The 12,477-nt window shown below is 42.3% G+C and overlaps 1 protein-coding gene across 1 annotated transcript in view; it reads left to right on the top strand.

Annotated features, from left to right (window-relative positions):
* The window catches only part of cd276 (CD276 molecule), a 70,723-nt gene extending 58,957 nt beyond the window's left edge, over positions 1-11,766 (top strand). Inside the window, exon 8 of the mRNA XM_022200460.2 lies at positions 10,880-11,766. The gene's annotated coding sequence lies outside the window, so the exon portion shown is untranslated. The remainder of the gene's footprint in view (positions 1-10,879) is intronic.
* Positions 11,767-12,477: the final 711 nt, after the last annotated feature.

The raw sequence follows: 12,477 nt of genomic DNA, 5'->3' as shown, positions 1-12,477 counted from the left end.
GATCCATATTTGCTGAAAAAGAAAGTGAACAGAGTTTCAGCACCATGGACAGCGACATTTCCAACACCAAATGAGAACAGGGAACGTAGCTGCAGACACTCATCGGTATTACTTTTTGACCTGAGAGTTGTGTGACCATACTAAACACTCTCTACATTATATGGAGCCACTAAAAAAGTAGCCCCACAGGCAGTGGGATACAATATGTGGTCGTCTGTCTGTGAGTATGGTAGGCACCAGAGACTCCTGCTGTATCTGCATCTTGCTGTCTGTATGTTACATCTCATTTTGCTGCAGTATGAACAGAATCCCCCATGAGCAGCCCTGGCTGGTGTAGACTGGAAGTCCTTCCTGTTTTAATTCTTCCCACCCAAAACATTTCCAGATGTTCTTTGGAGACCATGACATTTATACATTTGGCCTGATGCCATTTATGTTCACTTTCTACCTCTGTCGGTCTGTGCTCTTTGTCTAGGTGATGCTATGCCGTCTGAGTATTATTACATGGTGTAGAGCATTGTTCTTGTATTGACCTTTGCTTAGTACTTCCTCAGTCTCCACTTGCTGAAGATGCTTTCTCTTCACTGTTTTAATGCAGGGTTGTGAGGCATTTCTCAGAGTAAAGATGGTGATGTTTTTCTACCTTGTAGCCCACATATATTGTCAGACTGAGGGCTGACTGTTTGGCTGTATAAGTTTTTTTTTTCTAGCTTTACTTTACTATTAACAGTGTGACCTGGACCAGCACAGCAGCAGAAGTAGACAGGCAGGGATTTCCAATAGTGATGGGAGCCAGGGTGCTGGCAGTATTGGACTCTATCCCTGGGGGAGAGGACTAGGACACTCCCATGGCTGGCCCCTTGTTCACTCAACCATGTTCAGCCTGTGCTCTGCTCCATCTCCCTCCCTGAACCCAGCACATGGACCTCTGTAGGCCAGGAAAGCCCAAAACCTTGGGGCTATTTTTGGAAAGCTACATTACTGCAACCAACAAAGGACAGAAGTTGCCGTGGGACAGAGGATGTTTTTGTTTTCAAAGCTTTCTCTTCTAAGTGAAAAGATGTATTTCCCTCTTTGTTTTGACGTGGATCTTTTTGATATTGGATGCTGATATTTTGGGAGACATTTCAGACACTCCATCAATTTCGATTTGACAGATATTGAAGTTTTTTGTCACTGTGGTGCTGGAGAGATAACAGCACACTGTAGTCTGTCTCTCATCAAAAAATGAAACACAATTTGATTATTTAGCTGTTGTGAGTGTTTCCTTTTTATTGTTGTTTAAGACTTTCATTTTTTTTTTTACTAATAAAGGAAACCTGCACTTCAAATATTACTGATTTGTTGGACTGCATATAATTGGTTTATACCTCTGTGCATTTGTGCACAGTATGGGCTCATTCACTGCAGAGATTGTATAGAAAATAATCTAGATAATGCTACTGTTGCCATCTTGTATTTGTCACAAATAGTTATACCAGAAAAGAAGTGGTTCATGTGACAGGATGACCGATCACATCAGGGTCAGACTCGAAGTTGGGGTGAAAAACCGCCTCTTGTAAAGACAGGGCATGATATCATTTAACTATGGGGATAATACTGTATGTTTTCAGACCGTCTCCACCAGAAGACATTCATAGTTTCTCAATCTGTTGCACCCAGAATAAGTGCCACAAGTAGTTGGCAGGATGGTTCCTAAGCTCTTCGACCATCTGACAAGCTATTCAGATGGAGTTTGCTGGGTGTTTTACTTCACCACTATCTCACATTAGCACAGTATGGACCCACACCGCATGTGTTCTTCGCTGGGCCTCTAACTCTTACTTTAATAACCAGCAGTTTGGTGTCAGTTGTGTGAATACTTTTTATTACAAGGTTGGACAGTTACAGCTTGTTTTTATTATACCCTGATTGGCCATTGCCATAAAGTCGCAGCATGCAGAGTGAGAAGAAGATGATGGAAGGTGCAGAAAGTAATTTCCTGTAACTAGCCAAAATAAAGTCTGGCCAGTAGGAGTCAAAGGGAGGACATTTGTCATTACTGTAGTATCCACTGACCTTCACCAAGACTGTTATTGCGCGGTAATATCCTGCGAGCCCCAAGACCTCCTCGCTGCTGAATCATCCTGGATCAATTATTCTAATATTTGTGTGGCAGTTTTGCTATCGATTAATGCATTTATGCAGAGTGCAGCATATCTAATTTAATAAAGCACGGCTCTGCATTTAATTAAGTCGTTTTCGAGTCAGGGGGCACTTTGTTTTCATAAACCTTTGCCTTATCGATACATGTGTTCATTCGTGACTTATTTTTATCAACTCACACTTTTATTGTTCCATTACTAGCAGCGAAACACACAGACGGCATAGTAAATGGCTGTCTGCAGCGCGCTCAATATTTTGCAGATTGTGAACACTGTTTGCTGCCATCATTAGTCGCTCATTTATGCTGTGTGTGATTGTAAATGTTATTTACTATTATTATGGCAACTTAGCGCTTGTTCAGACTCAGACAACAATAGAGGTGCTCAGCGAATAAAACTTGGAGTCGGTAGTTAAGACAGAAATTTGCTTAAGGTAGCTGCCAGTCACAGTTGTCTGCCCTGTTTTTCTACCAAGAAAGGAGGACGACATCTGTTTCTTTATAACAAAGCATTAAAGGAAGGGTTTTAGGCTTTGTGAAGTAAATCTTGGTTTTATACTCATCACTTCAAGGTATGTAGGGAGATGGCACAATTTTAATCTCCTCTTCACATTATTCACACAACTACCCCCTTAAAGCCGGTACAGCTGATCAGCCACGATATTGACGCCACTGACAGGTGAAGTGAATAACATTGATCATCTTGTTACATCGCAGTGCTCTGCTGGGAAACCGTGGCCCCTGACATTCATGCGGATCTTACGTAAACATTAGCCCCTTTCAGACATGCTCTCCTTTTCCTTAGTCTGATGACAACTGAATGTGTTGGCTTAATGTCCAAATGCGCCATCTGTGCAGCTTTTTCTGTATAAATAAAAAAAAAACAGGCACCACAGAACAACCCATGTCCAACAGGAGCCACACAATGGGGCAACACAATATTACACAGAAGGTTTCCATGCTGTGGCTGATCAGTAAAAGCATGAGTCCAAATTTCCAATCCATTTTTTTCCAGAGAACGGTCCAGTCATCGTCCAACACTAATGTGCTGCTTCAGAAGAATGAGTGAGCCAATTGGTTGTTTTACAAAATGATCATCATTTTAGTTCAAATTCCCTCATTCTGTTTGCCAGTGGAGGAGTACTTTCTGATAGCTGAGTAACCATAAAGTCTGGATAATGCTGGTTAAAGCAAAACCTGAGGGGGAAAAAAATGCTGAATATCAGCGTATTGTTCTTTGAGACTACAACTGACTCATCTGACATAAAAAAGCTAATATCTTAGAAGTAAAACTGTCTAGAGACACCTGCAGCTTCCCAGGTGAAATTCTGCAATGGATTGCTAGCCCTCTGTTCATAATTTACAATGATTTTTTTAAGGCTTTATATTCTTTCTACGGTAAGGGGGGGATAAGGAGGGGTACTGTGCAAAACCTTGGCCTAGCCAGAGATAGCTGCAAATGAGAGAATAATAAATATTCAAAGGTAGACATGAAGAGAATAAAGAAAACTCAGTGAAATGAGAAACAGCATGGACGATCCCGGTCATCTACCTGAGGACTTTGGATGAATTCCAATGAGAGTGCAGATTACATTTTTAAAGATAGGCCCTATAGGTGCAATTAGTGCTACATAATGGCCCTTTTGCAGCTCCTTCGGAAGAGTTGTGAAATATTGATTTAATTCACCCCTATATATTCACTTAAACTCCGAACTGTCATGCTTAGAATACATCTCATTGTTATACTTCTTTTGCGCTGTAGTAGCTCAGGCTTTGCTCCGTCATGGTTTTATAATTACACACAGAGCTGCATATTGAGAGTCCTTTCTCAAAGGAGAGGAGGGGAGATAAAAGGGGGTAAAACAGGGTGAAATTTGAAAGGAGAAAATTAGCCTGAGTGTATTTTAAAGCCTGCTGCAGCCAGGTGTAGGAGATGGGATGTGAGTTTCCTGATGTTCCGTTTCTTTGGTGAGTGGACGAGTGAAGGGCAAGCAGAGCCGGAGAGGAGCTTCTTCAGTTCCTCTGTGCTGTACGTGGCAGGTGAAGCCCGGCAGACACTGATGATGTCAGACAGGACACTTACGTTGGACTCTCTCCAGGGAGGTGTGGGGTGTCTTGAAGAGGAGTTTGACTCTCTATTCCAGTATCTCTGATCTCTGCATTATTTATGCTTTTGTCTCAGCCATTTATCAGCATTTTTATACCTCGCAGCCTCATTCTACAGTACATCTCCTGTGATGGAAGAGGTTGCAGCGATGATAGCCTCTGAGGGAAGCCAATAACCGAATATAGTGGCTCATATTGATATCAGAAAACTGTGGAATGGACAAGTGTGCTGCGTCGCAATCTCTGCATGCTGTTGAAAACCTTGGCAAACATCCATCCACATCAAAATAGTGCAGTGAAAAATAAAATACAGGGAGGAAAATGCTGTGCTGGCTCCACTTTCTTACCTTTATATTAATTTTGGGGAGATGAAACTGGTAATATGTGAGCTGTGGTAAGAGTTGCACTGCGACTGAATCACTGATCAATGACAGCTAATGAACACGGCAGGAGTTCTGCTCTGTTTGCCTCTCGACAGAGAGCTCCTTTCTCCAGAGAGCTTCTTCTCTCCTGTTTTTGCCAGAAAAGCACAGGAGCCTTCATTGAAACCAACTGCCTCTGGGCTCAATTAACTACCATGGATTACTCATATTGCAGATGAGAGACTGCATACAAGATCAGCGGTGTGTTGATGTTTAAAAACACACACACACACACACACACACACACACACACACACACACACACACACACACACACACACACACACACACAGATGCACATGCATGGGTACAGACAACAGGGCACTGTGATTCTGAGATATAGTATTAATGTATGGGTGATAAAAAAGCTCCACAAAAAGGGCTGTAACAAGCAAAATAAAGTGATTATCGCCATAATATAAAAAGATACTATCGACACGCGCATATTCTCCGAGGCGATTTTATTAGACTCTATACACCGAAGTAGGCGCATCAGATGGAGTGATAAAAATGAAAAATAAAAAGCAAAGGGTTGCACTGGATCTCTAGACTAAATGATGCAATGATGCCTGCTGTATTTTTACACGTTTGCATGCCAGCACACCGAGGAGCACATGTGACCGTGCAGCTCATCTGTTGTATGTTTTGTGTCGTCAGTGTTGAGACCTCCATGGCGATGGCATGGCTGGCTTCGTGTGTAGTCACCAGGCCGTGTCCTTTGTCACAGCAGATTAGCGTCATTATTCCTCACTCAAGGTGCTCACTGTCACTTTCTCTTCCTTCCCGACATGGATGAAGAGAACGCTTTCTGGACATTTGTCAAATCCAAGCATCTCTTCTGTTTTTGGCCACATGATATCCCAGCTTTCCCTCTAGGATGTCAGAACTCTTCACATTTGAAGTGTTCCACTAGCAGCATGCAACAATGACTGACATCCAGTTTTTAAAGCTAAATTAGTCTCATCACAATTTGGAGCTGCTATTTTTAAATGCATCCCAGCATATGGTTTGTAAAGCTACTGGCTATGTTCAGCACCAGAAAGTTTACAGATGGCATAAACCTAAACACTGAGCAACCCCCCGACTGTGAGGGGAATATGCTAATCGTGTTTCTTGCTGAACTGAAAGATAACTTTCATTCAAAGCTTTCTGTGGTGTGCACTTATTATCGGGAAACTGCAGGAGAAATTGCACATGTTCAGATAGAGGGAGCTTAAACATGAATGTCTCTACATGCTAACAGCCACAGTAGTTTTATTTTAAAATATAGCAGTCCATTAATTAATGACAGAAGTGTGCAGAAGTGATGTGTTTTATCTTAATAACAGCAATGTGATCATGTTTTGGATTTTTTTTATTCTTTGAGGTAAAACATTGTTTTAATAGAATTTGTGTATTCAGACAAGGGATGCACAATATGTGGCTTCAGCATCGACACTGAGATATGCGTCAACCATCAGATTGCAGGAAGTGTGATGTCCATTAAGACAAATGAATTCAAAGACAAGTCGACAGAACATTAAAGATGCAAAATAATAAGCAATGACTCAACCAATAGTTGCTAGCAAGGAAACCATCACATTTTTCCCATTATCTTGAAACATTTAAGATAAAGTCAGGCAGTTTCTGTCTAGCCTCTACTAAGACTAGAGGCTTCTCAATACACTGCCAAGCTAACCTGCTATCGTAGCTTGTATGTGAGGCGTTTAGGTGCCATCTGTAAACTGTGTCTATAGAGAAGCAGTTGTTCAGCATGTAAGGTGTTTTGGGGCGATGTATTGAATTAAGGTGGAGATTTTTTTTTTAAGTTTTATTTTTTTGGCCTTTTTAGCCTTCATTATATAGGACACTGGAGAGAGAGACAGTAAATGTGATGAGAAGAATGGGGGAAGGACTTGCAGCAGATTTGAACCCATCAAGGACTAGACCTTGTTTATGGGTCACCTGCTCGACCAGTTGAACTGCAATATAAATATTTTGTTCCTAAAATCAATTAATAATCGTGGTGAGTTGTGACAAATAGACTAATCATAATTTCTGTACTGATCAAAATAACCCTAAATTATCATTTTGGGCCATAATCAAGCTGCCCTAGACGGGTGTACGGAGATATTTTTAGGCTACAGAAAGGATAATGTTAAAAAGGATAAAACAGATGCTCTGTCAGGAGTGTCTTCCTATTCTTGTTCACTGCACGAGGCAGCATAACTGATTTGTTCAACCATTTAACCCGCCACCACAAAGCTGTGCATGACAACTGGAAAGCCAGATCTGAATGCCATCCACATCAAAACATAAAAAACTGCAGCTTCCAAGCAATTTAGAATTTTTTTCTTTATTTTTCATGTTCCATGCAGATGCACTCCCCTACAAAATCACCCTAATCACTCTCAAATGATAGCAAAACGGTTAATCCTTAAATGATTAATTGTGCATCAGGCAGCAATGGCTCATTCTAGTGACACATCAGAAAACAGTATTACTCAAAATCATTAAAAGTCATTAAAAAGAGCAAAAAACACATTGAAAAATCCACTACAAATGGGAAATGTGTATCTACCATGACAAACGTTGCCAGTGAAGTCTGTGCTTAAACATGACTGGCTAAAGTGTGCAATAAAACGGGTCTGAACGGAAACTCTTGACACAAACATGTCACAGTCCTTCAGCCGTCGATCAGCTCAGCTCAGTTCGGCTCATAAGGTGATAGTCACCTTCATGCTGCATCAGGGACCCAATCAATCACAACACAGGTGGGAGATGCTTGGCATATCATCCTGTGTGACTCTAAATATTCATCCAGATTAACATACTGAGAATACAAGCAACATAGGCTAAATGATTGACTTCCCCCTTTGAGGTGCTCGGCGTCCCGGTGTGAACGATATATAAACCGGGACTGTTTCTTTTCCCGTCCTTCGTTCTCCTCCTGGTACTGAGCCACTTTGCCCGTGGGGCTTACCACAGGAGTCTCTTCAAATGATCCTTTCGACTGAAGTGAAGAATCAAGATTAATGCACTCCTATGCCCCACCCAAGCTCTCTCAGGGGGGGGGGGAAAGGAGTTATAATTAACACCAGGGGGGCTGCCGACTGCTTTTGGAGAGCGGTCGAGGGTGGGATGCCTCGACCATATAGGAAAAAGAGCTAATAAAAGTGTAGGATTTTTAGAGGGTGATGTATGCTGCTGCTTTGGAATAACAGTGTGGTAACAGAATGACCTGTCAGACACCTCACTCTGGCTTATTGTTATTGGGATAAAGTGGAAAGGCCTGTAGCAAGAGCTGCTGCATTACTCCATCATTCACAGTGATCATTGTTATATGTTGTGATCTATGTGAATTATCACCGCACAAGACTGTTTTCCTTTTTTTTTCCCCCTCAACCCTGCACAGGCTGCTGCTGCAGAGTCTACACATTTCAACTGTGTTTATTAGTTAGGTAGGTGAGACACACGTGTCCTTTTATGGCTCATGTGTTGTCTTGATGAGAAGAGAGAAATCACTTCTATGTCTGTGCAAAACAGGACGCGTAGGACAAGCTAGCCTGTTAGCTCTGCCCAACTGTACAATGAAATCCCCCTACGAGCACCTCTAAAGCTCACTTTAGAGCACGGAAAACTTTTTTTCTTTTGACTTTGTACATGTTTTTTCTTCAAACTGTTCCTTTAAAATCAAATGTTGCAACTAAAAACAAGGACGAGCATTTAAAACATGTCTCTACTAGCGTTAGCAGTGCTGTAGACATCAGGCTCCCTAATGTGCGACTTAAGAACAGCAGTGATGCCGTGTTCTTTTATTGATTAGATTTAAATTAGGAATGGCAATTTCTAATGCTGATGTTTATGTAACTGACTTTTTTTTTTAAAGGGGGCTGGAGAAAGAGAGAAAACGCAACACCTAACTCTATTGTGTGCTTTATTTAGAGCCATATACCACACAGTTTACTTGAAGGCAGCACATTTACACGCATGGTTAAGCCTAATAATAATAGCCTCTTCTATTTCTTCCCACGCTGATGATGCTAACCGCTATTTACATATATTCCACACCCCGCTATTTGTGTCCTGCAGGACCCCCTGGGATCTTATTTTCATTGCAGGCTGGTAAGGTGTCTGCTGGAATGTAAATGTATCCTTAAAGGCAGGTCTGTATATCCTCTTTGAGTGGTACACATTACGCTTCGTAATTATCCATTCTTGTGCAGAGAAATTGTCACGATGCGTTTGATCGTCTGGTAATGATCTTTAAGTATCACCGAGGTTTCGCTGCTTCCTCATTATTCCGAATTCTTCTCCAAGGTTATTCCCAGTCATTTACTTTCACGGTGTCAAGCCTGGTGTTTGTCTTTGATCGTGCTGTTGCTGTCTCTGTTGGAGTCAAAAAGTTGCTGGGGTTTGTTTGTCTTTTTTTTTTTCTCACGATGTTCCACAAATATAGATTGAAATATGACGGCGAGAATAAAATGCGGCCCTTGCGTTTCAATGTAAATGAGGGAAGAAACGGGCACAATGTGGATTTGCAGCACTTCATTAGATTGAATCCACTGTGCCGCTGTATCTTTCACGTGAACGATCTCCTGTAGCCCGAGTAAATTAGTGTGCAATCTCGTGTACCCGCTCTAAATGAATGTGTCCATCAACTTGTGTCTCAGGTGTTGAGGTGGAGGAATGTTTCCCGCCCCGCCATGCCCGCTTTGGATTCTCACACGGAGAGAAGCCGTTTGTTAAACTCTTAAGTTGGATTTAGCTTTTTTTGATTGCCTGTAGCCAGCCCTGTTATTTTGTCAGATTCTAAATGACTCCGGCTGTGGATGTTCACCTGGTTTCTCGGTGAAAGTCTTCCATTTCACCTCCGACCTCTGGACTCAACAGCTAGCATGACTCCACTTTGAAATACACATCTTTAGCGCTCTCCGGGGGAACGTAGGGGTAAATTTAAATCTGACGAGGGGGGGAAAAAAACACACGTGTGAAAATTGTGTTGTGTTCATTTGGGTGATGGATAAGATGGCAAGATTACCCTCTGACAGGGAGCGAATGGAAGCCAGACTGCATTTTCAGCTGCTCCGCAAAATAGATGTTCTTGTGGCGAGCTTTGCAATTTGCAAAGATTCCTATCATTCAGAGTGACAGACTGTATAACTGTATCAGCTTTTGCTTTGGCATTCTGAAGCTGTTAGCGATGCCCTTAGGGTTTTCATTTACGATTTATCCCCATCACACCAGCTGTCATGTGTAAAATATAATAAAGGCATGATAATGAGCGTTTATTAGGAAGTCAAAGCGGCTCACTAACGGAACTATTTTTGTATATCCTGTGATGAACTGTACAGCGAGTGCTTCAAACACGAGAACACATCTGCTTACTGAGCGCACAGTCAAAACTATTTAAGCGGCAGTGTGTTTAAAACAAAAAAGTGGATTCAGGACAGGTTCAGACAAGTACAGCTGAAGTCTTAGTGGAGCACAGAGCCCAAGCAGAATTTCCACTGTGACGAGTCAGAGATTATTAGCTCCTCTCAGAGTCTATATGTTGGGTATCTCACCAGGAAACAGGAATTAAAAGATCTGTCCTGATGGGTGAGTCCACTGGATTAATTTAGAAGTCCGGCCGCATGTAGATAGAGCTGACTGACTTGAATAATGTATCTAAAAAGCGAATCTCCGAGCATATAGGCGACTATATTGTTTTTAAAAGCTTCAAGCAGGAGAGCATCATGTGTGACATAATTAAATTCCACCCAAGTTAATTCAAACTGTTTAATGATGCAGGGAGAACAATTTCTTTCGCTGTGCTCGCGGTGGGGTGGTCCACAGGGGCTACGAGCGAGGGGAGGCTCAGAGAGACTCACAGAGGCAGGATGTCTACATGGAGAGAGGCTTGTGGGTTGTAGCAGCGTTGGAAACACAAATTCTGACTGCTGTTTGTTTAACGATGCCAACTCTGAATGAGTTTCTCTCCGCTCCTTTTGCTTCTTAATTTACGGCTGCGTTTTTCCACGAGTGATGCTAATTTATAATGATGATAATGGTAGAAAATTATCAGTAATCTGGATGTGAGGCTGAATTTTACCACTCCTTGCTTTAGTTATCGAGCCATACAGCCTGTGGTGTGTCATTATTTTTCAAAGTTAATCATCTCTCCCGCAGTGAACAGCCTGATGTTTCACGTATTGTGCTTTTGTGTTGTTTTTTTTTTCTTTTCCAGGAGTCAGGGCCGGACGGAGGGGGAAGGAGATGAGTCTGGCGGGTAATCCCACTCCACCTATCCATCAACCTGGAGACTATTTCCAGCGTCCCCTACAGAATGTCAAAGCCTCGCTGAGCAGAAGATGAGCCCATCATCTTCTTTCTAAGACTTTCCCTCGAGTTTCCATCAAAACAAATAAACACATCATGTGCCATTATATTCTATTGTCCACCCTCCCTTTCAGTCAGTGGAAGGGCCGAGGCAGCGAGTGAATGCAGTTGGGTGTGTCGTGTTATGTGCAGTATGCAGACGAGACGCTCTGTTTGAAAACTACAGGATGTGACAGAATCCTTTCTCTGTCGCTGACATCACTCTGCATGGGTTGTGATGGGGCATGTGCCAGAGATCTCCTGTCTAATAGGAAGTGAGACACTTAAAGAGATGACCCTGCCTCAGTTGCCATCACTGTTTCTCTGCCAGCGAGAGAGCTTGGCTCTCCCATTACTCCTGCACTTGCTAATTAGCGTCTGTCGCTGGAGTAACTTGTACCTGTCAGTGTGTGCCGCTCTCCTATATTCAGTAAGTTGAGGGAATTGAAATTGAATGCCAGCTAAGCTCCAACAAACTGCAAATGGTGCATGGGATACACCCTGATTTTCTCGCTGACCTGACAGCCTTATATGTAAGAAATTGTTTTTAACGAACACAGACTATCTCGGCTCGTTTCTGCGGCTGGTGTGAAATGTTTTATCTCTTCCAGGCTCGGGGTTGTACAGGTTGTTTTATTGCATTTTTTTTAAGTACTTAACCAAGTCCCAGTGCCATATGTCCTTGTATGAATGCCAAAGCCATTTCTGTGTGATAACTCAGTGCCTATTTACATTAAAGAGACATGGTGAAACTGCCTGGTCATTGGTAATTATTGGTCCCGTTCACGGGGGCCACTTTGTGCTCATTCAGGCAGAACAAGGTCGAGTTTATTACAGACATTTCTTCTCTTCACCCGCGGGATTAGCCGTGCTGTTCAAATTCATCCCTCCACTTTTCCATTAGTTGATTTATCTGCCGACTACACTATTCTACATAATGAGTAAAACATGAATTATGGTCAAAGTAATACAAATATTTCATTTGCATGCAGATCAACACTGACATGTTGAATTGTTCTCGGTTAGATGCGGTCCTATTTTAGGGCTAATCCCTCTCTGTTTGCAGATGCTCAGTCATCCCAAACATTTTACTTGTTTTGAATAATGGATTTTCTCTGTGATTGTTTGTTGCTGTCATTTGCGAAATAGCTACCTTGCATCAAGTCTGACTTGTATAAGTAGTGCAGAAAAATCCTCCCCAACACGCAAACCATTACTCACACACATGCAGAGGAACACATGCGCCTCCTAAGCTGCCTGAGACTGTTGATCAAACCCCAGGTTGTGCCCAAATGCACAGATCTCTCTGTACAGTAGCCCTTGACCTTGGTGTGTGTCCTCATGGCCCAGACACCCGCCTGAAATTAAATTACAGATTAGTGGCTCCAGGCCCAAAGAGGGGTTTATTTGGTTGGCCCTTCTCTGAGAAGCGCTCATTTTCTCATTCAGGAAGTGGGAAAAAATGTC

Source organism: Acanthochromis polyacanthus, chromosome 2 (assembly GCF_021347895.1).
Source record: "Acanthochromis polyacanthus isolate Apoly-LR-REF ecotype Palm Island chromosome 2, KAUST_Apoly_ChrSc, whole genome shotgun sequence".
Lineage (NCBI taxonomy): Eukaryota > Metazoa > Chordata > Actinopteri > Pomacentridae > Acanthochromis > Acanthochromis polyacanthus.
Note: the sequence above shows the minus strand (reverse complement) of the source record. Positions and strands in the feature narration are given on the sequence as shown.